The 24,157-nt window shown below is 40.1% G+C and overlaps 1 long non-coding RNA gene across 2 annotated transcripts; it reads left to right on the plus strand.

Annotated features, from left to right (window-relative positions):
* Positions 1-745: 745 nt before the first annotated feature.
* LOC127529848 (uncharacterized) lies at positions 746-22,833 on the plus strand. 2 transcript variants are annotated; one of them, XR_007936465.1, is made up of 4 exons: positions 746-833; positions 20,523-20,671; positions 21,447-21,611; positions 22,062-22,833. It is a non-coding gene; the product is annotated as an uncharacterized LOC127529848 (long non-coding RNA). The 2 variants fall into 2 exon arrangements; XR_007936464.1 differs by having other exon boundaries at positions 22,072-22,833.
* Positions 22,834-24,157: the final 1,324 nt, after the last annotated feature.

Consider the following 24,157-nt stretch of genomic DNA (forward strand, 5'->3'; position numbering starts at 1 on the left):
AAAAAAGACTTCACTCTCAGAAACAAAGGCAAGCTGCTTCTGCGGTGTGTTCGTTGTATTCAGAATAAGGGTACAACGATGGGTAACGATTGGTTCGTCCTTAAATGACTAGTACAGCAGTCTAAGCTGATTGGTTCTCTGGCAAATGGTGGCTCCTCCCATAGTTCGATGCTTTTTGGTCTGCAGCTCCTGCCACCAATGCCCAAGTAAAAACATCGTGATCAACTCGTGGTGCCGTTTCGTTGCGTCGGCATCTGATCGTTATGTGGGGGCGGCCTCGGGCACTGGAGTTCTAAGCAATACTTCCGACCATTCTGTTAGAGTTTTCATTTCTGAATTTGTTAATTTTTGAGGTTATTGTATCCAATCGATTCAGTTCAGAATCGTTTGAAGACGAATGTACTGCAAGAAAGTGTCAGTGGTGTTTGAAACCAAACGATATTTACCTCAGGGGAGGGGGTGGCAGTGCCGTCTACGATGCTAAGATTAATAGACTTCAGTGGTCATAGGAGGCGCTCCGGTTTCCTCCCACAGTCCAAAGACATGCTGGTTAGGTGGATTGGCGATTCTAAATTGGCCCTAGTGTGTGCTTGGTGTGTGGGTGTGTTTGTGTGTGTCCTGCGGTGGGTTGGCACCCTGCCCGGGATTGGTTCCTGCCTTGTGCCCTGTGTTGGCTGGGATTGGCTCCAGCAGACCCCCGTGACCCTGTGTTCAGATTCAGCGGGTTGGAAAATGGATGGATGGATGGTCATAGGAAAATTCACAAAGACGCTTGGAAACAGAAACCACTGATCCCTCTTTAAGTGAAAGATGAACATCGTTCCCAGATATAGGTAAAATGCAAAGCAAATAGCGACGAAGATGTTTTCTATGACTTTAACAAACACGTTTAAACGTCAGCCCTTTCGCCTGGTCTGACAAGTTTCCAGGAATTGACGCGAATAAAGGCAGGGCTCTGACGTCATCATGGGGGTGGTGTTAATGAAACGTCACCACTTGGGGCCCCTTTTTACGTTCCGCTTATTGTTCACCTCGCGTGAGTCATGAGGAACTGCAGTTGAAAGTAGCGCTTTTCTGCAATAAATCTAAGTTCATGTTTATTAATCATTCAGCGTTTCTTCAGGTTATTAAGATTCATTATGTAATTAATGACAGGTACAAAACTGAACCTTTTGTGTCTCTAACGCACACACGTACTGCAGAATTCACATTAGTGTCCATTTTACATAGAAATGATACACTGAATGACCGGCTTCTGTAAATTCGATTTGTTACTTCATTTTTGCTTAAACCTTACTAGCTTCAAGGACACTGAACCATACACAAACATTTCAATTAGTTTGCCGGAGGCATAACTGCCGCTTGGCTGCTTTCATTTCCCTGATCGTGTACACCTAAGGAAGAAATTGTACGTGGCATATTTGGAAATGCAGTTTTAACATAGTTTTGGAGGCGTAAAATACGAAAACCCAAATCCTGATTACATCTGAGAGCTAGTAAAAGTAAAACTAAGCCACTGCCGTGCAGTCTTTATCGCCTCACTTTAGCAGCCGGCACAAGTCAAGGGATGACTAGTATGGCGCCACATGTGCCATTTTGAGATTGACCACCTCTCTGGCCACGGGAGGAGAGGGAGAAGAGAAGAAGCCAGCTTTGTGTTACCTCCGCCCCCTTTGCGACTTGGCGGCTTGACTCCACCGCCACCTAAGATCAGGCAGATCATCTTGACGGGCGTCATTCTCGTTTCTCGTGACCGCAGTATAATCTAACGACTTTTTCGTTTGAAGGAATCGCGATTTGTTAAGTGCTTTCCGGTTTCATCAGGCAGCTAAAGGACACATCCAGTGATTTTCAGCTGCAGACTTTAATCAATCTTAGCAAGTCGGAAGCATTAAGGAAATGTGACATGCCCAGTGTCTCACCCCAAATAGTCCACAACATGTCCTATCAAAATAAAAACTTAACTTATAGAGGCACGAGACCTGACAACCATGCCCATGTGAAAGAATAATGCATATAATGTAGAAATAAGAAATGTGGGTATTTTGGAACTCTCATGCAGAAGAGAAACTAACCTGTCTGATGAGTATCTATCTATCTATCTATCTATCTAGTGTTTTACATACCACTACCGAATGGATAAAAAGGGCAGAGACTGCTCCTTCAGGCAGTATATTATTGGCTGTCAGAAAAAATCATGAATGTGCTGGAGATTCATCATGCTGTCACATAATTTGACATGCCCAGCAATTTTCAGTCATGTAATTTGATATATTCTGGTAACAGGTTTAACAGAAGCGGTCAGTAAGTCTGACATACCCTACAAGTTTCATCATGTCCCATTGGCTAAAACAAGTTGTTACAGAAGAATGAAACAAGAACATTGCTATAGTCAAGTCAAATGAAATATGAGAAAGGAAAGAATTATTTAACTGAGATTTGTGAATGAAACTTCACAAACAGATCCAAAGAGTTTGTTCCACAGAGTAGGACTGCAAATGTTCAATAAGAACTGAGAGTAGACCACCATCAGTGGAGATCAGTTGTCTGTCAGATTGGTAACATTCAAGTATAAATGACAGGAAACAGGAGTGACAAAATTCAGAGCTTTGTGAATCACGAGGGTTTTGAACATAATTTGATATTGAACAGAAAAGCACTGTAATTAAGCAGACAAGGAATATAGAGAATTTTAATCAAATATTTTAATCAGTACATGGAATACATAATTAATACGTGGAAAAGAGGTGAAAAAGAGTGCAGGCAGGGTGGAATGGGTGGAGAAGAGTGTCAGGAGTAATTTATGACAGACGGGTATCAGCAAGAGTGAAAGGGAAGGTCTACAGGACGGTAGTGAGACCAGCTATGTTATATGGGTTGGAGACGATGGCACTGACCAGAAAGCAGGAGACAGAACTGGAGGTAGCAGAGTTAAAGATGCTAAGATTTGCACTGGGTGTGATGAGGATGGATAGGATTAGAAATGAGGACATTAGAGGGTCAGCTCAAGTTGGACGGTTAGGAGACAACATCAGAGAGGCGAGATTGTGTTTGTTTGGACATGTGCAGAGGAGAGATGCAGAGTATATTGGGAGAAGGATGTTAAGGATAGAGCTGCCAGGGATGAGGAAAAGAGGAAGGCATAAGAGAAGGTTTATGGATGTGGTGAGTGAGGACATGCAGGTGATGGGTGTAACAGAGCAAGATATAGAGGACAGGAAGATATGGAAAAAGATGATCCTCTGTGGCGAACCCTTAACGGGAGTAGCTGAAAGAAGAAGAAGAAGACATGGTAATTTTTACAGTGTAATACAAGTACTGTATATGCTTAAATGAAGTTGTTTCAATGGATTTATAAAAAGCATAAGGAAAAGAACTGAAGGAACTAAAGGTTTAACTAAACATGACTTAAAGGTTGAGCACATGATGGTTGTCTCATCTTAAGAGGAACCACCAAGTTAATTACTATTGTTAAAATAAAGTAAATGAGTAATAAACATCCCCTTAAAAAGTGAGAATAAACTAGTGAGAAAGCCCACCACCTCTATTATGAAGTGGTGATAAGATCAATGGGAAAACCTGTAGGACACACCTAATAACGAAGCGGGGTTTAGAATAATGAAGGAAATGACATGCATACAAAGTTACTGGTGGCAGTGGTTGATTGGTTAAGATGACAGAAATCTGCGTATTAAGAGTCAGATGACGTGATGTATTAATAGAAAAGTATGAAAGAGAATGAATGGTTTTATTGATTGCTCAATCCATGGACTAAGACATTAGATAGATAGATAGATAGATAGATAGATAGATAGATAGATAGATAGATAGATAGATAGATAGATAGATAGATAGATAGATAGATAGATAGATACTTTATTAATCCCAAGGGGAAATTCACAATTTTACAAATTTGTATATATATATATATATATATATATATATATATATATATATATATATATATATATATATATATATATATATACTGTATATATACATGCAAATAAAGAATTGTTCTGCATTTTCATCTGGTCTCAGAGAATGACTTCTTTGAAAACGGAGGAAAGTATTTTCCACAATACAATGATGTTCTCATTGTATCCAGTCAACATCAGCACACTGGAAGCAGAATTTTAAACTAGTTACATAGATCAATAGTCCATCTGTTAATAACCCAGGTCAGAGTTAATGACGGAGAATTTCTGCAGAACATGAGGTGTCTAACTCCATAAGTGGTAAACATTTGTCTGGATGACTGAAGAAAACTCAGAAAGCTGCCAAGAAAACCTTCAAGAATGGTAACCAAGAATGGGGTAAACATTTGCAGGAGTTGGGGTCCAGTGGGAGGTTATCAAGCACTTCAAGTTTCCCCCGAAGGTCCTATAATATCTTAAGAGAGGCCATTCTGATTTGTTTGCATTCACATTTGCAGACATAACATTGCAAGGGTCAATAAGAAGTTTGATTTTACTAGACTTTACTATCTTAATATATTGGCCCTTTGAACTAAAATGTTAAAAATAATAAAATAATTATTTGTTTTTAAAGACTGTCCAATATAGTTTGTTAATGCTGCAAGCCTTCTGATTTGCTTAGTCTGTCTGGTTATGCATTTGCTCTCACATTACTGCTAACCCCATAAAAGAGGGTCCGATGCCATGTAAATGCTCTCTGAGCTTGCAGAAAAATATGAAGCAATGATATTTGGGGAGTCAGTGAAGAAAAACGATAACTAGTGAGAAAGAAAACAAAATGACTCAGGTTCACTCATATAAACAATGGCTCCAAATGACACTTTACTGGGTTGTGTGGTTCCTTGTAGACCCACTGCTTCACAAAAGGACCATTTCATTCTGGGAAGTGCACTTTGAATATTAAGTTAATTCTTTTGGCTTTGAAAAGGTCTCAAATATGTGGACTGAAAATAAATCTTTAATGCATAGCATACTACTTAGCAGGATACTGACAATTAAGAAAATCTAAATTTAGCCTGTGCTATTGTAGGCAACAGATATAGAGCCTGCCTTCCTCACCAGTTTGTCCAGGCGTGAGGCGTCTTTCTTCTTAATGCTGCCTCCCCAGCACACCACCATGTAGAAGAGGGCGCTCGCAACAACCATCTGATAGAACATCTGCAGCATCTTATTGCAGATGTTGAAGGACACCAGCCTTCTAAGGAAGTATAACCGGCTCTGTCCTTTCTTGCACAGAGCATCAATATTGGCAGTCCAGTCCAGTTTATCATCCAGCTGCACTCCCAGGTATTTATAGGTCTGCACCATCTGCACACAGTCACCTCTGATGATCACGGGGTCCAGGAGGGGTCTGGGCCTCCTAAAATCCACCACCAGCTCCTTGGTTTTGCTGGTGTTCAGGTGTAGGTGGTTTGAGTCGCACCATTTAACAAAGTCATTGATTAGGTCCCTATACTCCTCCTCCTGCCCACTCCTGATACAGCCCACGATAGTAGTGTCATCAGCGAACTTTTGCATGTGGCAGGACTCCGAGTTGTGTTGGAAGTCCGATGTCTATAGGCTGAACAGGATCGGAGAAAGTACAGTCCCCTGCAGCGCTCCTGTGTTGCTGACCACAATGTCAGACGTGCAGTTCCCAAGACGCACATACTGAGGTCTGTCTTTAAGATAGTCTATGATCCATGCCACCAGGTATGAATCTACTCCCATCTCTGTCAGCTTGTCCCTAATGAGCAGAGGTTGGATGGTGTTGAAGGCGCTAGAGAAGTCTAGAAACATAATTCTTACAGCACCACTGCCTCTGTCCAAGTGAGAGAGGGATCGGTGTAACATATAGATGATGGCATCCTCCGCTCCCACCTTCTCCTGATATGCAAACTGCAGAGGGTCGAGGGCGTGTTGAACCTGTGGCCTCAGGTGGTGAAGCAGCAGCCGCTCCATGGTCTTCATTACATGTGATGTCAGAGCAACAGGCCGGAAGTCATTCAGCTCACTAGGACGTGACACCTTTGGGACTGGGGTGATGCAAGATGTTTTCCAAAGCCTCAGGACTCTCCCCTGTTCCAGGCCCAGGTTGAAGATGCGCTGTAGAGGACCCCCCAGCTCCGATGCACAGACCTTCAGCAGTTGTGACGATACTCCATCTGGACCCGCTGCTTTGCTGACACAATGTCTCCTCAGCTCTCTGATCACTTGCGCTGTTGTAATTATGGGTGATAAATTATGGGGCAACAAGCCCCCTTTTAAAATTATGAACCACTGGTATTTCATGAATCTGTTATAACTTACTAATGGAACTTTCTACAGATTTAAAAAAAAAAAAAAAAAAAAGATTTTCTCTGGGATGTTCTTGTGGGTGTTTGTTTTGGGAACCATAAATGGTTCAGCTATGACATTGCTATGAAGAAACACTTTGGAAATTTTCAAAACTTCTGATTCTCTATTTTCTTTAGATCTTTATCTGGCATATTTTTTTTTTCATCATTTTTTTATAATCATGCACTTCTCACCCTGTTTTTGTGCCTTGCGATTCATTTAAAATACATTTTGCCTAAAAGTTTGAGGAATAATTAATTAGGTACCATTATGTCTTACCTACATGAAGTAGTTCCCACAGTTGTGTCATTTACTTCAGTTGTATGCAAATGTTTTTACAGTCTATTTTAACATTTTGTAGCAGTTTTAATAGTTGGTGCACATTGTCTGTAGTGTTGGTGACTGTAGATGATGGAGTGGTTATAGCAATGTTTCCTTATAACAACTGGTTATTCAGTCATCCTCTGTTGGCCACTAGCAAAGGTGCATTCATCCCATAAGCTGGAATACTGTGTATATTTATTTCATTCATTGGTGATGGATTGATATCCCATCTAGATTTGGTTCCTGCACTGCACCCAGTGCTGCAAAGATAGTCTTCCACCATCCCAAGACCCTCACGGGATTAAACAAATTCAATATTGGAGGCATAGAGCTGCGATACATTATTTGAAACACCGTGAAATTACATTGCTGTTTTCTACTTTGATCACTCTTTCTAATTATTGTTGCATCTATATATACTGTACAGTATGTATACAATACCAGTCAACAGTTACAGAACACTTCAGTTTTTATGGAAATGCACACAATTTAATGTCTTACTGTTTCATGAAATCAAGGCATAGAACAAATAAACAATGACATATAAAGGCAAATAAGTCAAGGAATCATTAAGTGTACAAAACTGAATTTTAATTTTTGATTCATCAAAGTAGCCTGCACCTTTTGCTGATATAACAGTCAAACTGTGGTACCCCTTTTGATTCAGAATGCCAGTCACGAACTCTGCCTCCAGGAAAAGAATCCCAGACCATCCCACTTCCTTCTCCATGTTTGACAGTTGGCGTCACACACTGAGGAACCGTCCTTATACCAACTCGACGGTGTACAAATAACCTGTGAGATGAACCGTAGATTTCAAATTTTGATTCATCGGTCCTTAAGACTTACGCAGTCTGTAGTAATTCACAGCCGGTATTTCAAAGCCCGATTTTGTCTTTTAAGGAATGACCTGCTTACTGCCACTCGCCCTGTCAAACCTGCAACACAAAGTCTACTCTTGACAGTAGAAACTGACACTTGCTTTTTTTCAAAAATGAATAAAATGATGTGCTTTATTGCAGTGGTGTAGCATTACTGGTCACTTACTCATCAGCTATGATTCATGAAGGTCAGCAGAGGGTTTCAGTTCTACAAACTTCAAACTTTTACAAACTGAGACTTGCTTTTTTTTGACCTGCACTGTTAAGCTGTGCTTGTAGCTGTTGTGCTGTTGAGGCACCCATCATGCAAGCTGGTGACCCTCAGAAACTTGTCTTCTGATTGGTTTGTGACTTTGGCTCTGCCACATCTCTTTCTATCAGAGTATCTTCCAGTTTCCAATGGCCTTTGGGTATGTAGGACACCACTGGACTCACTGACACTTTGATTTATTTTTTTGCAATTTCTTTAAATCAAAGGCCATCATTTTTAAGGGTAATAATGATTGGTCTCATTTCATTTGTTATTGGCAATTGTCTTGCCATTATGACTGGAATATTGCCCAAGTAGTACTTCAGAAGTTCTGCTCCCAACTATGCTTTAAGACAGACAGAGGGTTTTTAAGTAATCAACAGAAGTTGAGACACCCGTGCAAATTGTTTGCTTCAACGTACAAGGCTTCATTTACTTGAATTGCTGCAGAACATCTGTAGGTTGTAACATATTAGTTGATCCCTGAAGAAGGGCCATTTGTAATAATCTGATATTTCATTTCTTTTCAGTTTTTCTTAACCTAAACTTTAAATTTAAACCTCTGGCTGCTTATCACTTATCATTTCACCATTTTATACATGTATATAAACTGCATATTTAGTAAATAGATTTTTTTAACCTCTTTCTTTCTTTCTTTCTTTCTTCATCTGTTTTAGTTATTTAATAATCACCAACTGATATTAAAGATTGCTTTTAAACTGTAAGAACAAAATACAACAAATCAAATTTTCAATGTGTCATCTTATAAGATGAGTTTTAAGTTTTCAAAAGCATTCATTTAATTTTCAGAAATATTTGCAATTGGTGCAACATTTCATTTGGACCAAAATAAACAGGTGGACAGAGGATCACTCAGACACTGCAGGTTATTGCGCATATTCATCCTGTCAACTTCAGTTCTCCATATTCTCATTGAGAGACACAGAAATGTAGATCAGTTCTTATTGGTCCTCCTAGGCATAGCCAGGGGTTTGATTTTATATTATGACCATTTCAACTGATTGATCATAGATGGAATTATGGTTCTTGTTCTAGCTTATCCACTCCAGAAATTAATTCCTGCCTATGCCCCCGCTGATGTTGGAAATGGTAAAAAAAAAAATCCTTGAGGTACACTGGCCTCTGTTATGACTATGAGGATTTTTACATAAAGGTCAATAATTACAAATGTGAGAGATCTGAGAGTTGGTAGAAAGGAACACTCAAACATAGTCAAGGTCAAAATGCACTACAACAAGAGATTCATTGCTACTTTTAAAAGACAGCATTATATTTTAAGTCAAAGGCATAATTTTACTAACAAGAAAACTGCTCAAAAACATTTTAATAAATTTTTTTTTATAATTCTTTTTATATTAGTGCAAACTTCTGACATTGTAAACGATTTTTTTAATTCGATAATACTTGTGATGGATGTCCAGCAGCTCATTCCGGCCAGCACACCCAAAGAGTGGAAGGATGGAGGATGGCAGCTACTTTAGGACACTGCCTCCCCCAGGATGCTAGATGGCGAGTTCCCTGCAGTATAGTGGTGCCCCATATTCCCACAGAGTACCATGGGATATGGAGTTCGGCTTCACAGCCCTGCTGGGTACCGTGAGTGCCGCTAGGAGACGCTACAGGGAGACAGGGGGATTTTGGTTTCCCATATAGCCCGAAAGTACTCCCAAGTCATGGTGACGGAAGACCGGAAGTACTTCTGGGTTGACGAAAACTCAAGCCCTCCATTTGACCCAGAAGTGCTGGCAAGTCACGTGGGAGGAAGAATGGAAGCACTTCTGGGTCAAGGACTATATAAAGGACTGCTGTGAACCCAGCAAAAGAGCCGGAGTTGGGAGGTAGTTTGTTGAGCTTGCTGGGAGGTGTGGAGGAGAGAATTGCATTATTTATTGTGTACTTATTATTGTAATTATTATTACTACTTGCCTGTGTATGGTGGTTGGGGTGCTTAGAGGCACTATTACAGAAAAGGAACAAATTGAAGAACCTTTTTATGCTTTGACCTGGTGTCCTGGGCGTTTGTCTGTCAGGTTAGAGGAGCGACAGCGCCTTCCAGTGTCAAATACTTTAATTATATACAAAACAATCAATAATATAAACAACTAGCCAACCCGCAGCATAGCATACTCCGCATAATTATGTATTGATGGGTGAACACTTCCTGAAAGACATAGTTGTCCAAATGGGGTTGGTTTTGAGGATACGACTGTAGGTGAATGAAAAGATGGAACTCTGGAGAGGGCAACATACAATACAGCGTTTTACATGCTGCACACAGCGATTCACATCGAAGCATAGACACTGCTAAGACCATGGGATACCCCTCGCAAACTGTTTTACACGTTGCATACAGGGATTCACATCCGCGACAAACAAATTGTTTTACACGCTGCATACAGCGATTCACATCCACGACAAAAATGATTCTTCTTAGATGGTCCTGTCGCATCCACCCTCGATCTCGAAGCATACACACTGCCTGGTCATGTGCCCGCTCGCAAGAGCAACTAACAGAGACCCGCCCACCAACTGTAAGACCATGGGATACCCCTCGCAAACTGTTTTACATGCTGCATACAGCGATTCACATCCGCGACAAACAAACTGTTTTACATGCAGCATACAGCGATTGACATCTGCGACAAACATGTCGGCTGCCAAGCGGGTCATGGGAATAACGCTGCTGGATCACCAGTCGGCATCATTTATGGTCGGAAGTACGACGTTATGTGATCGTCTTCGAACCTCCGACTTTCGTTCTTGATTAATGAAAACATTCTTGGCAAATGCTTTCGCCCTCGCGCAAATTGTTGGTGGATGGGGCTCTGTCGTGCAAGTGCCATGGAGACGAAAGCAACTTTCGTGGTGTTTGTTGCCTGGAGAGCGAGGGTGGATGCAGGCCGGGGAATAAGGAGTATTGTGTAGACAAATGTTTTCCGTGTTCCTGCAGGACCATCTAAGAAGAAGCATGTTTGTCGCGGATGCGAATCGCTGTATGTAGCGTGTAAAACAGTTTGCGATGGCGGATGCGGTCGTAACTGAAAAATCAACATGGCTCAGAGGTACATGTGGACTGTAGCAGAGACGAACGTGAATGACGCCGTGTTTTGTGAGTTGCTGCGTGCCAGTTGGTGGGTGTGGCTCTGCGAGTTGTCGTCGTATCCAATGGTCTTAGAGTTGGTGGGCGTGGCTCCGTCCTGCATGCTCCATGGGTGTCTTGCTCACTAGCGGTTTAGTGAATTATATATATAGATTAACAATATACAGATTATACAAGGGACATTTAAAAAGTTTCTGCACTTTTATATTTTCATTTGAAATGGTGAAGGAAGGAGGAATAGTAATTGGGCATTAAAAAGTTGGTATGCCACTGGGAAAATTACATCGCAAACGAAGGTGACTATGTAATAAAGAGATGTAATTTGTTTCTGAAATTCTTAATAAATAGAATTAAAAAAAGTGTGGAAACTTTCTGAACGTCCCTCGTAACATATATGACAAATATGACAAAGTCAGGGGTGTTTAACTAATTTACAGTACAAAAGAATTTTAACATAATTTAACATGTCAATGATTCTTTAAGCTTTCTTATTTTTAATATTTTAATGTACTTTTGTTTTAAATAGACTAGGAGGCCTTGCCCCCTGCTTGCTTTGCTCGACCACTCCACCCCTCCCCCCCAGGCATGCTACGCTCCAGCCACTTCGCGTTTCTGCCACTCGCATTGTCAGGAGATGAGGAGATGCGGTCTGATCAGCAGCTGTCTTTTCCCTGCTGCTGTCGAGCTATGTGTTCTGCTTGTCACGCTGTGCGTTGATCATTTAAAAGCCTGTACAGCAGCTGTCCTTTTGTCTCACAGCCTTGTCTCAGGTGACGTTAAATGTGTCTCTCGCGGGACGTCAAATTGTCTTCCAAGAAGATCACGTATCGTCTCCTTCCAAGCCTTCCAAGATTTTTTTTTATAAACAGAGAGACTAATATTTGGTGTGGGATTTATCCATTTAACTTTATGGATGTGGTGCCTCCCATAATCAGTAATGCATTCATTACAAATATAAACCTCTGGTCTGCAACTGCACTCTTAAAAATAAAGATGGCAGAGTGGTTATTCAAGAAAAACATTTTTGGACTCAGTAGAAGGTGCCATAAATATCCATCCATCCATCCATCCATTATCCAACCCGCTGAATCCGAACACAGGGTCACGGGGGTCTGCTGGAGCCAATCCAAGCCAACACAGGGCACAAGGCAGGAACCAGTCCCGGGCAGGGTGCCAACCCATGAATACATATTAACAGGTTTATAAAATCCTCCTAATTGATTCCTGATTTTAAAAGTGTTCTTGCTGCATAGTGTAACACAGGCTAAGTTCAGGTTTTCTTGAACTGTTATTATCCTGTCTGCTAAACATTAAAATGTCTGTTGTGTCCACATATTAGAACCTTTAAAAAGCCCAAAGAACCACTTTAATGTATAAAGAATACTTCCCAGAATGAAATGGTTCATTAGCAAGCAATGGTTGTCGAAGGATCCACACAACTTGGCACAGTGTCACCTTAGAACCATTATTTTTAAGCATGTGGGCTTGTGAAATGAAACATCAAAATCAGTGAAAGACATCTGATAATGTAAGGAAATGTCAAATTTGTAACAAATACTCCAGATTCTTCTAAAATATTTTGGAATGAACACACTGATAAAACAAATGCAATATAGTTTTTGTATCTTTTGTATCCATTTAAAATTTCTCATTTAAAGATTTACCAATGTTGTTTCTTGTCCTAGAGTGTGTATATAAACACAGGGAACTCCAGTTTCTGTATTACATCTGCCTGAAGAAGGGGCCTGAGTTGCCTCGAAAGCTTGCATATTGTAATCTTTTTAGTTAGCCAATAAAAGGTGTCATTTTGCTTGGTTTTTCTCTACATTCATAATGGCTAACACGGTACAACACCCTAGTACTATCCATATTACAAAATGTATATTTTCTCATTGAGGTTGAGTTTGAATCTGGATATTTGCTTAATAGGGTAAATGTGTTGAGTAATCTTGTATGACACATCCTTACCGTAATTTTATTAGTAAGACAGTACATACTTGGCACTGTCTAAAGTTTTTGTCAATTAATATTTTCAAATATGTCTTTGCTGGTGGAATGTATTTTGTTAACCACATGTAATAATTATTATGTAAGAAAAATTTCCCAACCTAATTATTATCAACACCCAAAAATATATTAAATATTCCAATGCTGATCTGTTTCATGACTGCCCTCAACCCCCCTTCTGGGGATGGCAACAAATACCACTGCATATTATTTAGGTGTATCAGGGATCTGGAAGTTTTCCAAATAATCTGTGTAAGAGAAGAACTTATTATTTTCATTTAGTAATTGTCTCACAAGTATAAAAATCTTTTTAACCATTTTTGGAAAATGATTGATTTATATTTATAATGTGTACCTTTGTGGCTCCAAATAATACATGTATGTGGAGAAAAAAATGTTTTAAGATGTAACAGCCTGTTTATGGAAACTTGTATTTCTTAACATTAGAATTACATTTCAATAAAAACTGAAGCTTACCAACCTTCTCAAAAACAAATTTAGGGATGACAACATTGTTTAAGATGTGTTGCCAGCTTTAAAACATGGCCATCATGTGGGTAGGTAAGTACATCACATGCCTGGCAAACGTGTAGTGTCATAGCGACCCAAAGCTCATAAATGGCGGGACGGATGAACCAAAACACACAAAATGGCAGTGCCATCTTAACAGGATCATGGGCCCCCAGGTAAAGTAGTGTGCTGGTGCCACTGTTTATATAGCAAAACAGAAAATACACATAGGCATCAGAAACATTGTGGGCCCCTTTACTCCTGTGGCCACCTGTGGCTACACGTTAAGAAGGCCCTGCAAAATTGATCACACTCCTTGACGACAATTGTTTTTTGAAATAATTTGCATTTAATCTGCAAAGTGACATTTTAAAACGTTATTTGTAATTCTTTTATGTGTTTATAATAGACTAAGTAAGCGAGGATTGTCTGAACACAACTAACAGGTTACAATTTTAATTAGTCACTCCTGGTGACGAGGAATGCAGGTAAAACAATATGATGAGGTTTCTCTTTAGCACGACGTTTAGAATCCCACAGCTCTAACCAGTGGTACACTTTTATGTGTAAAACGCTTCCCTGTAGCTTTAGCGTTTTCAAAATTGCGAAGCACCGCCCAGCACGCACTAGCGAGTTCTCTTTGGATAACGTCATCGGAAGTGGGCGGATATCAACCTTGCTTTTCAACCAGTAATGTGCGTCCTCTTGTGGAAGCGCGTCCTGCAACACGGAAGAGAAATAAAAAATGGTTTCATGTACCTGGTTACTACCTTTTTTTAAATTTTTTATTACCAAATGAAACACAACACAATACAAAACTCTCATAGAGGATATAAATTCAACATTCAAAAAAGTATAAACAACATTCACAGTACAGGGGGGGCTAGACGATTTTCACAGAATACAAAATAGTGCAAGATAACAAATAGGGAGCACAGGTCCAGTGGCGTAGCGTAGAGGGGGCGGCAGGGGCGGCCGGGGCGGCACTTTTAGGGGGCGGCAAAATTCTTTAGAATTACTGTATATTTTAGTCTTTTAAATTGAAATACCTAAATAAGGGGGCGGCGGAATTTTCCTCCGCCCCGGGTGGCTGACACCCACGCTATGCCACTGCACAGGTCAAAAGACACAGGAGGCATAAATCAAAACAGTAATAAATGAGACATGTTATCATAAATCCTTCTTACAGATTTGCTGGATTTCAGTTTCTAAAGTGATAGGAAGTATTGTTTAAAATCATTAATGAACCATGTAAAAGATAATTTGCTATTTTTCCACTTACTACAGTGTATATGGTATTTACCTAAGAGAATGACAATATTAATCATATCAGAGACAGATGGATATAAGTTATCCATGTACTGTAGAACATAATATGAGATAAGTCAAACTGTAGGATATCATTAAACTTGAGTGACAACCAGCTGTGTATTTCTAACCAAAGATTAGCCGAAACAGGACATGAAAAGAACAAGTGTTGTAATGTTTCACAAGTCAAATCACAAAAAGAACATACTGTAGGTCTACCTCAAATTTAAATCTTCTTTTTAAAAATTCTGCCACTGGGTATATATTATTAATTATCTTGAAATGTGTTTCTGTAATTTTTGGGGAAATAGGCCACTTAACAAATTTAGAAAAAGCCTTTTCCATAATTGACTGATCCCCATTAAAAACATGCAAATGCTTTCCTGAGTTAAAATCATGGAAAAGAATGGATTTAAAATTTGCTCTAATAACCTTATTATTACATTTACTGTCATTTAGATTTCAATTTCCAATTTTTAAGTTTGGCAACGCTGGATTGACTTCTGAATATAACATGATGTTGTAGATTAACTGCCTTAATGCCAATGGGATTGCATGACAAACCCACCTGTATTCTTTTTGAGTACAACCTAATTTAAATGTCTTCAAAAAGGACATATAATCTAGCAGATTATTCTCTGAGTCCAACAAATCAGTTGCAAACAATATATCACTCTCAAACCAGTTTCTATTAAATAATGACTTTCTATTAACTGTTATCACTCTATTGTTTCATAGGATAGACATGAGTGGAGAAAAGTTGTGTGTAAATAAAAATTTTCCATAAAGAAAGGATCTGTTTGTGGAAACTAGATAATTTAACAGGAATTGTATGAATCTCAAAGTCGCATTTTAATAGAAACTCAATTCCTCCTAATTTTTTAAAAATAGATCTTGGTATATGAAACCACATGGAATCAGATTGTGACAAACAGGCTCTGAGCCAGTTAATCTTAAAAGTTTCTACCATTGATTCAAAGTCTAAGGCTTTAACACCAACCTGGTTATAACCCGATCTGCGGGCGCATGCGTACAAAGAGAACTTGAGTCGCGCACGCATGCACAGCGCTTTACTATTACGACAGTGCCCAATCTACATTTTTTTACTTTGCGACATGAGAACCAATCCGATTTGTCTTGCGCACGCGCTCTCTGCTTAATAAAAATTGATTTCATGACACTGCCCGATTTGTACTGCGCATGTCTAATGTTTAATGACATATGTCACTGGTCAGGTTTGAATTGTGCTTGCTGCGAGTCATTTTTGTGTTGCCGTTTATCTCCATCTGTAAGTGGACTTCTTACTGGAAAAGATGGGGGGGGCGCGAAGATGTGAAAAAAAGAAAACAAGAATCAAAAATATGAAAAATACATCTATTGAAACCAAAACAAATTAACTTAAACTACATTCTCATACTAGAAAAGTAAATATAGAGTTAGATAAATGTCGATAAAAGTAAAGTAGGTATAATAAAATATGCATCTATGATACATCATTAATTTAAAAAGAACAAATTGGTATTAGTGGGCTCCTTTCAAAAAAACGCTAGGGGGACGTGATTAAAACTGTTATGAAAACTCAGGTCGCGAATACTTAAAGGTTGAGAAATGCTGGATTAATGGATTATTGGATGTACAGTATGTCATTTATTTCGTAACGCCCTATTAGCATTTGGTGGTGTGTTTCTTTTAACATTTGTCCATATTTTTTTATTTTAAAGAGTGAATGGCATGCTAATAATTAAGCAAAACAATGTAATCAAGGTGTCGAATTGGGAATCAAATTAGGAGTGAAAGTCTGATACTCGACGGGCGTAAAGTGTGCCATCCAAAGCCGTCAGTGTTTTTTTATGTTAATATCAGATTACATCAATACAAGAGTATATCGATGAAGGCTAAATTACATACAAGAATTGCAACAAAGTTATTACAAGATAGAGGAATGCAGATAATAAGTCAAAGCGAACTTTATTGTCATCTCAACCATACACAAGTATACAGATAGACGAAATTGTGAAGCTCAGGGTCCACAGTGTAACAACATGAAATGCAAATAATAAATTAAAAATAGAATTAAAATTAAAATTTAAAATTAAAACACAAACAAGACAAGACATTGTGCAAAGACAAGACAAAGTAGCAGCAGCAATATTGACCTGTAGTAAGCAATATGAACAGTGATGCAATGTATGGTATTTGCAATCTAGATACATAAATATAGTCAACAGATATGTAATATAATAAATAAATAAATAAATAAATAAATAAATAATAGATATAGATAATACAGAAATGATCAGTGTATGATATGTAAAAGGCGCTATATAGCACCCGACCCGGCACAGACTCAGACAGAGGCACGTACATAACTAAAACACACTTTATTTCTTCTTCGGCCGTGGGGTACGCCTTCCCCGTGTCCCACAGGCCCAACACAGTCCCAAAACACTCACACTAATGCTCTCTCTTCTCCCTTTACCACCACTCCTCCTCAGGCTTAGTCCACCTCCTCCCGACTCTGGCTCTCTGAGTGGTGGTGGCGGCTGGCCCTTTTTATATCCCACCCGGAAGTGTTCCAGGTGCTTGGCCACCTGGTCCTAATTGCCCTTCTGGGTGGGGCTGAAGGTATGACCAGCCAGGCTGCTGACTCCACGCAGCTCCCCCTGGCGGCCATCCGAGCCCCCAACCAGGCTGTGGAGGACTCCATCTCCCATGGAACCATGCGCCGGGTTGGGGAATCATTGGCTGCCAGGGAGGCTGCCACCAAGCGTCCCGGGGGAGGTATTGAACAGTCCATGGCTGCTCCCCCGGAACAGATGTAGCAGAGGCGTCCCTGCCGGGCATGGGACCCAGCTGTCCTTTACAGATAATAGTTGTTTAAGACATGTGTAAACAATGACAGGTCAGAATGTTTCACAGCAGAAGGATATCAAGAATGTCAAAATACTTAAAGGTCAGTATGAGACTTTCAGTTCTTTTCTACATGCACACTCGTCTTTGTAGGAAAGTGGCTCGCATGTATAAAAGTTCTGTTTTTAGAGGTGGTTGAGGCAGAGTGGAAGATCCCAGGGGGCAGCCTGGTGTTAAGGATTCTGACAGCTTGGGGGTAAAAACTCTCCTGCAGCCTGGCAGATCAGGCTCTGATGCTGCAGTATTTTCTATTGGATGGCAGAAGTGTGAAGAGTTCATGTGAGGGGTGTAAGGGGTCCTGCACAATGCTGCAGGCCTTGCGGACACTGCGTTTGTAAAATATGTCCTGTAGTGAAGAGAGAGGCACCCTAATAATGTTCTCTGCTGTCTTCACTATCCTTTGCAGGCACTTGCGGTCGGATATGTTGCAGTTGCCATACCAGACCGTGATGCAGCTGGTCAGAACACTCTCAATGGTGCCTCTGTAGAACATGGTGAGGATGGAAGGGGGAAGACTTGCTCGCTTCAGCCGCCTCAGGAAGTATAGTCTCTGCTGGACTTTTTTGATTAGTGATGAGGTGTTATGCATCCATATAAGTTCCTCAGTTATGTACAAACAGAGGAACGTGGTACTCCTAACAGTCTCCACATCTAAACCGTTGATTCTGAGTGGGATGTGGGTAGGATGCGATTTTCTGAAGTCCACGATTATCTATTTTGTCTTGTCGACATTGAGAGATAGATTGTTGTCTTCACACCATGCGGACAGCCGTTCCACCTCACCTCTGTATGCTGTTTCATCATCCTTGCTTATCAGTCCCAGCAACGTCGTACCATCCGCAAACTTGATGATGCGGTTGGTATTGTGCGTGGCTGTGCAGTCGTGAGTCAGCAGATTGAACAGCAGTGGACTAAGCACGCAGCCCTGCAGTGCTCCAGTGCTCAGTATGATGATGCTGGAAGTTGTAGCCCATTCAAACTCACTGGGGCCTCTCTGTCAAGAAGTCTAGGATCCAATTGCAGAGGGTGGTGTTCAGGCCCAACCTGCTCAGTTCTACAACCAGCTTTGGAGGGATGATTGTGTTGAAGGCGGAGCTAAAGTCTATGAATAGGATCCTGACATATGTGTCTTTTTTATCCAGATGTGTCAGGGAGAGGTGAAGGGCAGAGCATATGGCATTCTCAGTTGACCTGTTTGAGTAGTATGCAAACTGAAGAAGGTCAAGGGAGGCAGGGAGATTAGTCTTTATGTGTGACATGACTAACCTTTCGAAGCACTTCATGATGATTGGCATGAGTGCAACTGGTTGGTAGTCATTCAGGCATGTCACTGATGACTTCTTCGGCACTGGTATGACGGTGGTCGACTTGAAGCATTCTGGAACTGATGACTGGCTCAGAGATGTGTTGAACATGTCTGTGAGGACACCAGCCAGTTGACTAGCATATTCTTTGAGCACACGACCAGATATGTTGTCAGGTCCTGCAGCCTTGCATGAATTGACTCTGGATAGACTCCTCTTCATGTCAGTTATGGATAGACAGAGTACCTGGTCAGTGGAGGGAGATGTTGCTTTTCTCACAGGCTCTTTTGTTCTGTGCCTCAAACCGTGCAAAGTTGTTCAGCTCATCCGGTAGGGAGGCATCACTATCGCTGCTTTGTGGGTTGGGCTTGTAGTTTGTAATTGTCTGAATGCCCTGCCACATACAACTTGCATCTTTGGTGCTGCTGAATTGTTTGTTGATCCTCTGCGAGTATGCCCACTTAGCTCTCCTTATAGCGCGAGACAGGTTGGCTCTGGTCATCCTGAGGATGGCCTTGTCTCCAGATCTGAAGGCTGCATTTCTGAATTGAGCAGCTTGTGCACTTCTCTTGTCATCCAGGGCTTTTGGTTGGCTCTTGTGGTAACATCCTTGGTAACAGTAACATCCTCTATGCATTTGGAGATGTAGCCATTCACAGAGTCTGTGTACTCCTCCAGATTGACGGAGTCACCATTCATAGCAGCCTCCCTGAAAATGTCCCAGTCTGTCAATTCGAAGTAGTCTTGGAAAGCTGAAACAGCACCAACCTGCCACACTCTGATGTTCTTGTGGGATGGTTTAGTGCGCTAAAGCAGGGACTTGTATGCAGGAACCATAAACACGCTGATATGGTCTGAACATTAACATTTCAAATTGTTAATGAAGCAGCTCAGAATCTTACACATTTTAAATGCTTTAGTGTTTCTTTTTTACGTTTTTAAAGCTATTTCTAGCATATTAATGTCCATACGGAAAGATTTAATAGAGGGTCTTACATTCTGAACTTTACACTTATGTATTGGACATTTACAAAGCAAGGAAACCACAGTTACTGCATTTTCTAAACTTTAGTCTTCAAAATTGTATACAGAAGAAGAAGAATACTTAAACAGTGAGATATTGGTTTGTCTTTCAAGACAGTAACAGAAATAAATATAAAATATTTTGGAATAGGAGCAGAAGTAAAAGAAACGTGAGAGTTGATTTGTCTTCATTTGTACAAAAACTGTATTTCGGGGATATATTAATGTCATGCTTATGAATTAATTTGTTAGCTGGGTACTATTTATTCATAATTTTGAAACGGATTTCTTTAACCTTGTTTGGTAAAACAAAACTTCTATGACACAGACCAGGCAATTTTAAAATTTATGTCCAAAGCCATCAAAAAAGTGTGGTGTGCATCTGATGTGGCACAATGGCAGGCTGAGCACCTGCTGTTGTCACATGTCATTAGCTTATCATTTAAGCTGTTGGCTTAGGAGAAGTACACACACATACATTTAACTGAATATAATGGAGAAGGCTTGCTCCTTATAAATAACTTATTTCTTATTGCTACAGTTAGAAAAACAATGTCCCTTTATTGTATATTTTATTTCTTGACCCTACAGGATGCCCGGTGGTAACCAGCCTTCCATGTGGCTGAACAGATGCCAATGTACCCGAATTCTGAGACACAACTGGATGTTCTTTTCTTCTGCTTTTAAGATTCCCAATTAGGGATGATGTGCAGTTCATATTAGATTTGCTATTTCTAGAGGTAAGACTATGACATAATTCCTGAAGACTCCTGATATTTATTACTTGATATGTAATAATTTGCTGCCTTGAATACTGACCACCTTGTGCCCTGTGTTGGCCGGGATTGGCTCCAGCAGACCCCCGTGACCCTGTGTTCGGATTCAGCGGGTTGGAAAATGGATGGATGGATGAATACTGACCTTAATGTTTGCTCACTCTGTCCAATAACTAACACTGGCTTTTAAATTTTAGTTAGGAAAGCCACAGAGTGTGAATCTGCACAAACACAGAGACTGAGGAGCATCAGTCCCAGCAGTCACTAAGCAGGGATGTTATTCCGTTTTGCAAAATAACATTTATTTCCTTAAGTTACTGTGCTTTGTTGTTGGATTTTGAAAAAAACAAGGCTTAATTTTAACTTAAAACAAAATTAAGGCAGGAGAGAAAAATGAAGATGTTTTCATGCAAGTACCGACACCTGAGCACGTCACATTAGAAGTTCAGATACACAGAGATTGTAACACAATGTCTACTGTATGCGTAATGTAAAAGAAAAAAAAATGATGCTACATATAATGAAAATTAAGTTGGCGTTCTTTCAAAATCCAACAAAAAAACTACAGTAATTGAAAAAAATATTATTAATTAGACTTTAAGCAGAATTTTATCTATTGTGATGGTAATAATTGATCTACAGGTGTACCAAAAAAGGAGGCAGAACAAGAAGTAAGGGTACAATTTATTAATGTTTGAACTCAGTGAGTGAACATCACTTATGTTTTTAACAGTTACAGTGAGGTGGAAGAGTCCGGCCGTGTTATGGGGCAGCAATTAAAGAAGAAGGAAGGACAGATGTGTGCCATGCTGAAGTAGTGGGTGACCCTTCTGCCTGGCACTTCTAGAATCCTCCATCTCAATCTCTGGTCTGATTTGCTGTGCCTTTGCCAAGTGATTACGAGGTATTGGCCTGTTTGTTTTTTTTTTTCCCAACTTCAGAAAATTGTCTCGGTCTCATTACACTGGCTGCCTGTCTCACATAGAATTGATTTCAAAGTTCTATTAAATATATAGAAGGCTTTGAGTATTTTAGACCCTGCCTGTATTTTGGATTGTCTGCTCCCAATATTTCTTTTCTCAAACATTGCTTTGCTTTTTATTCCAAGATCAACCATAAAAACCGGCAGCTTTCTGTACTCATGCAACAAAATTTGGAATGCTTTGCCAATAGAGAAGTGCCAGGCTACACGTCAAGCATTTCAAAAAATTTCCAACATGCCCACTTTTCTAATTTGGCTTTTTCTTAATTACTTGCATTAGTTGTAATAGATTAGAAATGGTACAGTGTACAGTTTGTGAGATATGCACTGGGCACTAACGTCTGCTGTTTTTCTCTTGTTTTCTTTTTCCAGTTTATTACAGTGGTGCCCCCCTGTGATTCCACCGTCTGTTACATCAACTCAAACTGCCTGTGATGTCAGAGAGAAACAAAGTTCACAAGATGTCCTGAAATGGAATTGTGATTGGACTGAGACGGCCACAATTATGTATGCTGGGATGTGCAGAGGGGGCTGTGCAGGCTTTGGTTTGGGACCCCCAGAGGTTTATTATCTCCAGCATCCTTGAAAGCTGCAAGTTTGTCTTTGTCCCTGGCCATTTCAAGATCGAAGTGTATTGTCATGGGCACAGTAAGGAAACATGTTCCCATGTACAATGAAATTCTTTCTTTGCTTTCCTCACCAAATGACAAAACCAATGTATAAAGATAAACATAAATAATAAGTAGCCGATAGATAATAAGTAACAGAGGCAGCATAAAGTATAAAAACAGAATAGACCATGCAGTGTTATTTATTACAAAAGGACAAGGACCCATCCCTTTACTTCTTATTTACTTTTATAATGCCATCAATTTTCTTTGTAACTGTATGTTTTTGTAGAGCAATTTGAGCAACACTTATAAGCAAAGGTGATATAGAAATATTATTAGTGAACAAATGTTAAGGGACAGATCAGGAAAAATGTCAGTTTAAATAGAACACATTTTTTATGAAATATTGCTGGATAATAACTCTTTGACTCTGAGTAGTATCTTGTTCATAAAGCTAAAAAAGCATTTTTCACTTTTTTTGACAAATTTAATGATTCACTTCTACTGTGTTCAAAACATTGGCTAACATTTTTTAGGTAAAAATCTGTAAATATATTTGTGTTCCTTTTCCCTAATAAGTTTTAACACCTCCCCATTGTTGACCATTTTCATTGTATTTGTGTTCTAGTTAAATGCATTTACTTTTTATACATCTTTATGATTACTGATTTTTCTACTCATAATATTTATATTTTTAATTATATTTATATATATACGTACAATGCATCTGGAAAGTATTCACAGTGCATCACTTTTTCCACATTTTGTTATGTTACAGCCTTATTCCTAAATGGATTAAATTCATTTTTTCCTCAGAATTCTACACACAACACCCCATAATGACAATGTGAAAAAAGTTTACTTGAGGTTTTTGCAAATTTATTAAAAATAAAAAAACTGAGAAATCCCATGTACATAATAAGTATTCACAGCCTTTGCTCAATACTTTGTCGATGCACCTTTGGCAGCAATTACAGCCTCAAGTCTTTTTGAATATGATGCCACAAGCTTGGCACACCTATCCTTGGCCAGTTTCGCCCATTCCTCTTTGCAGCACCTCTCAAGCTCCATCAGGTTGGATGGGAAGCGTCGGTGCATAGCCATTTTAAGATCTCTCCAGAGATGTTCAATCGGATTCAAGTCTGGGCTCTGGCTGGGCCACTCAAGGACATTCACAGAGTTATCCTGAAGCCACTCCTTTGATATCTTGGCTGCGTGCTTAGGGTCGTTGTCCTGCTGAAAGATGAACCGTCGCCCCAGTCTGAGGTCAAGAGCGCTCTGGAGCAGGTTTTCATTCAGGATGTCTCTGTACACTGCTGCAGTCGTCTTTCCCTTTATCCTGACTAGTCTCCCAGTCCCTGCCGCTGAAAAACATCCCCACAGCATGATGCTGCTACCACCACGCTTCACTGTAGTGATGGTATTGGCCTGGTGATGAGCGGTGCCTGGTTTCCTCCAAACATGACGCCTGGCATTCACACCAAAGAGTTCAATCTTTGTCTCATCAGACCAGAGAATTTTCTTTCTCATGGTCTGAGAGTCCTTCAGGTGCCTTTTGGCAAACTCCAGGTGGGCTGCCATGTGCCTTTTGCTAAGGAGTGGACTTCCATCTGGCCACTCTACCATACAGGCCTGATTGGTGGATTGCTGCAGAGATGGTTGTCATTCTGGAAGGTTCTCCTCTCTCCACAGAGAACCTCTGGAGCTCTGACAGAGTGACCATCGGGTTCTTGGTCATCTCCCTGACTAAGGCCTTTCTCCCCTGATCACTCAGTTTAGATGGCCTGCCAGCTCTAGGAAGAGTCCTGGTGGTTTTGAACTTCTTCTACTTATGGATGATGGAGGCCACTGTGCTCA

Source organism: Erpetoichthys calabaricus, chromosome 12 (genome assembly GCF_900747795.2).
Source record: "Erpetoichthys calabaricus chromosome 12, fErpCal1.3, whole genome shotgun sequence".
Classification (NCBI taxonomy): Eukaryota; Metazoa; Chordata; class Cladistia; order Polypteriformes; family Polypteridae; genus Erpetoichthys; species Erpetoichthys calabaricus.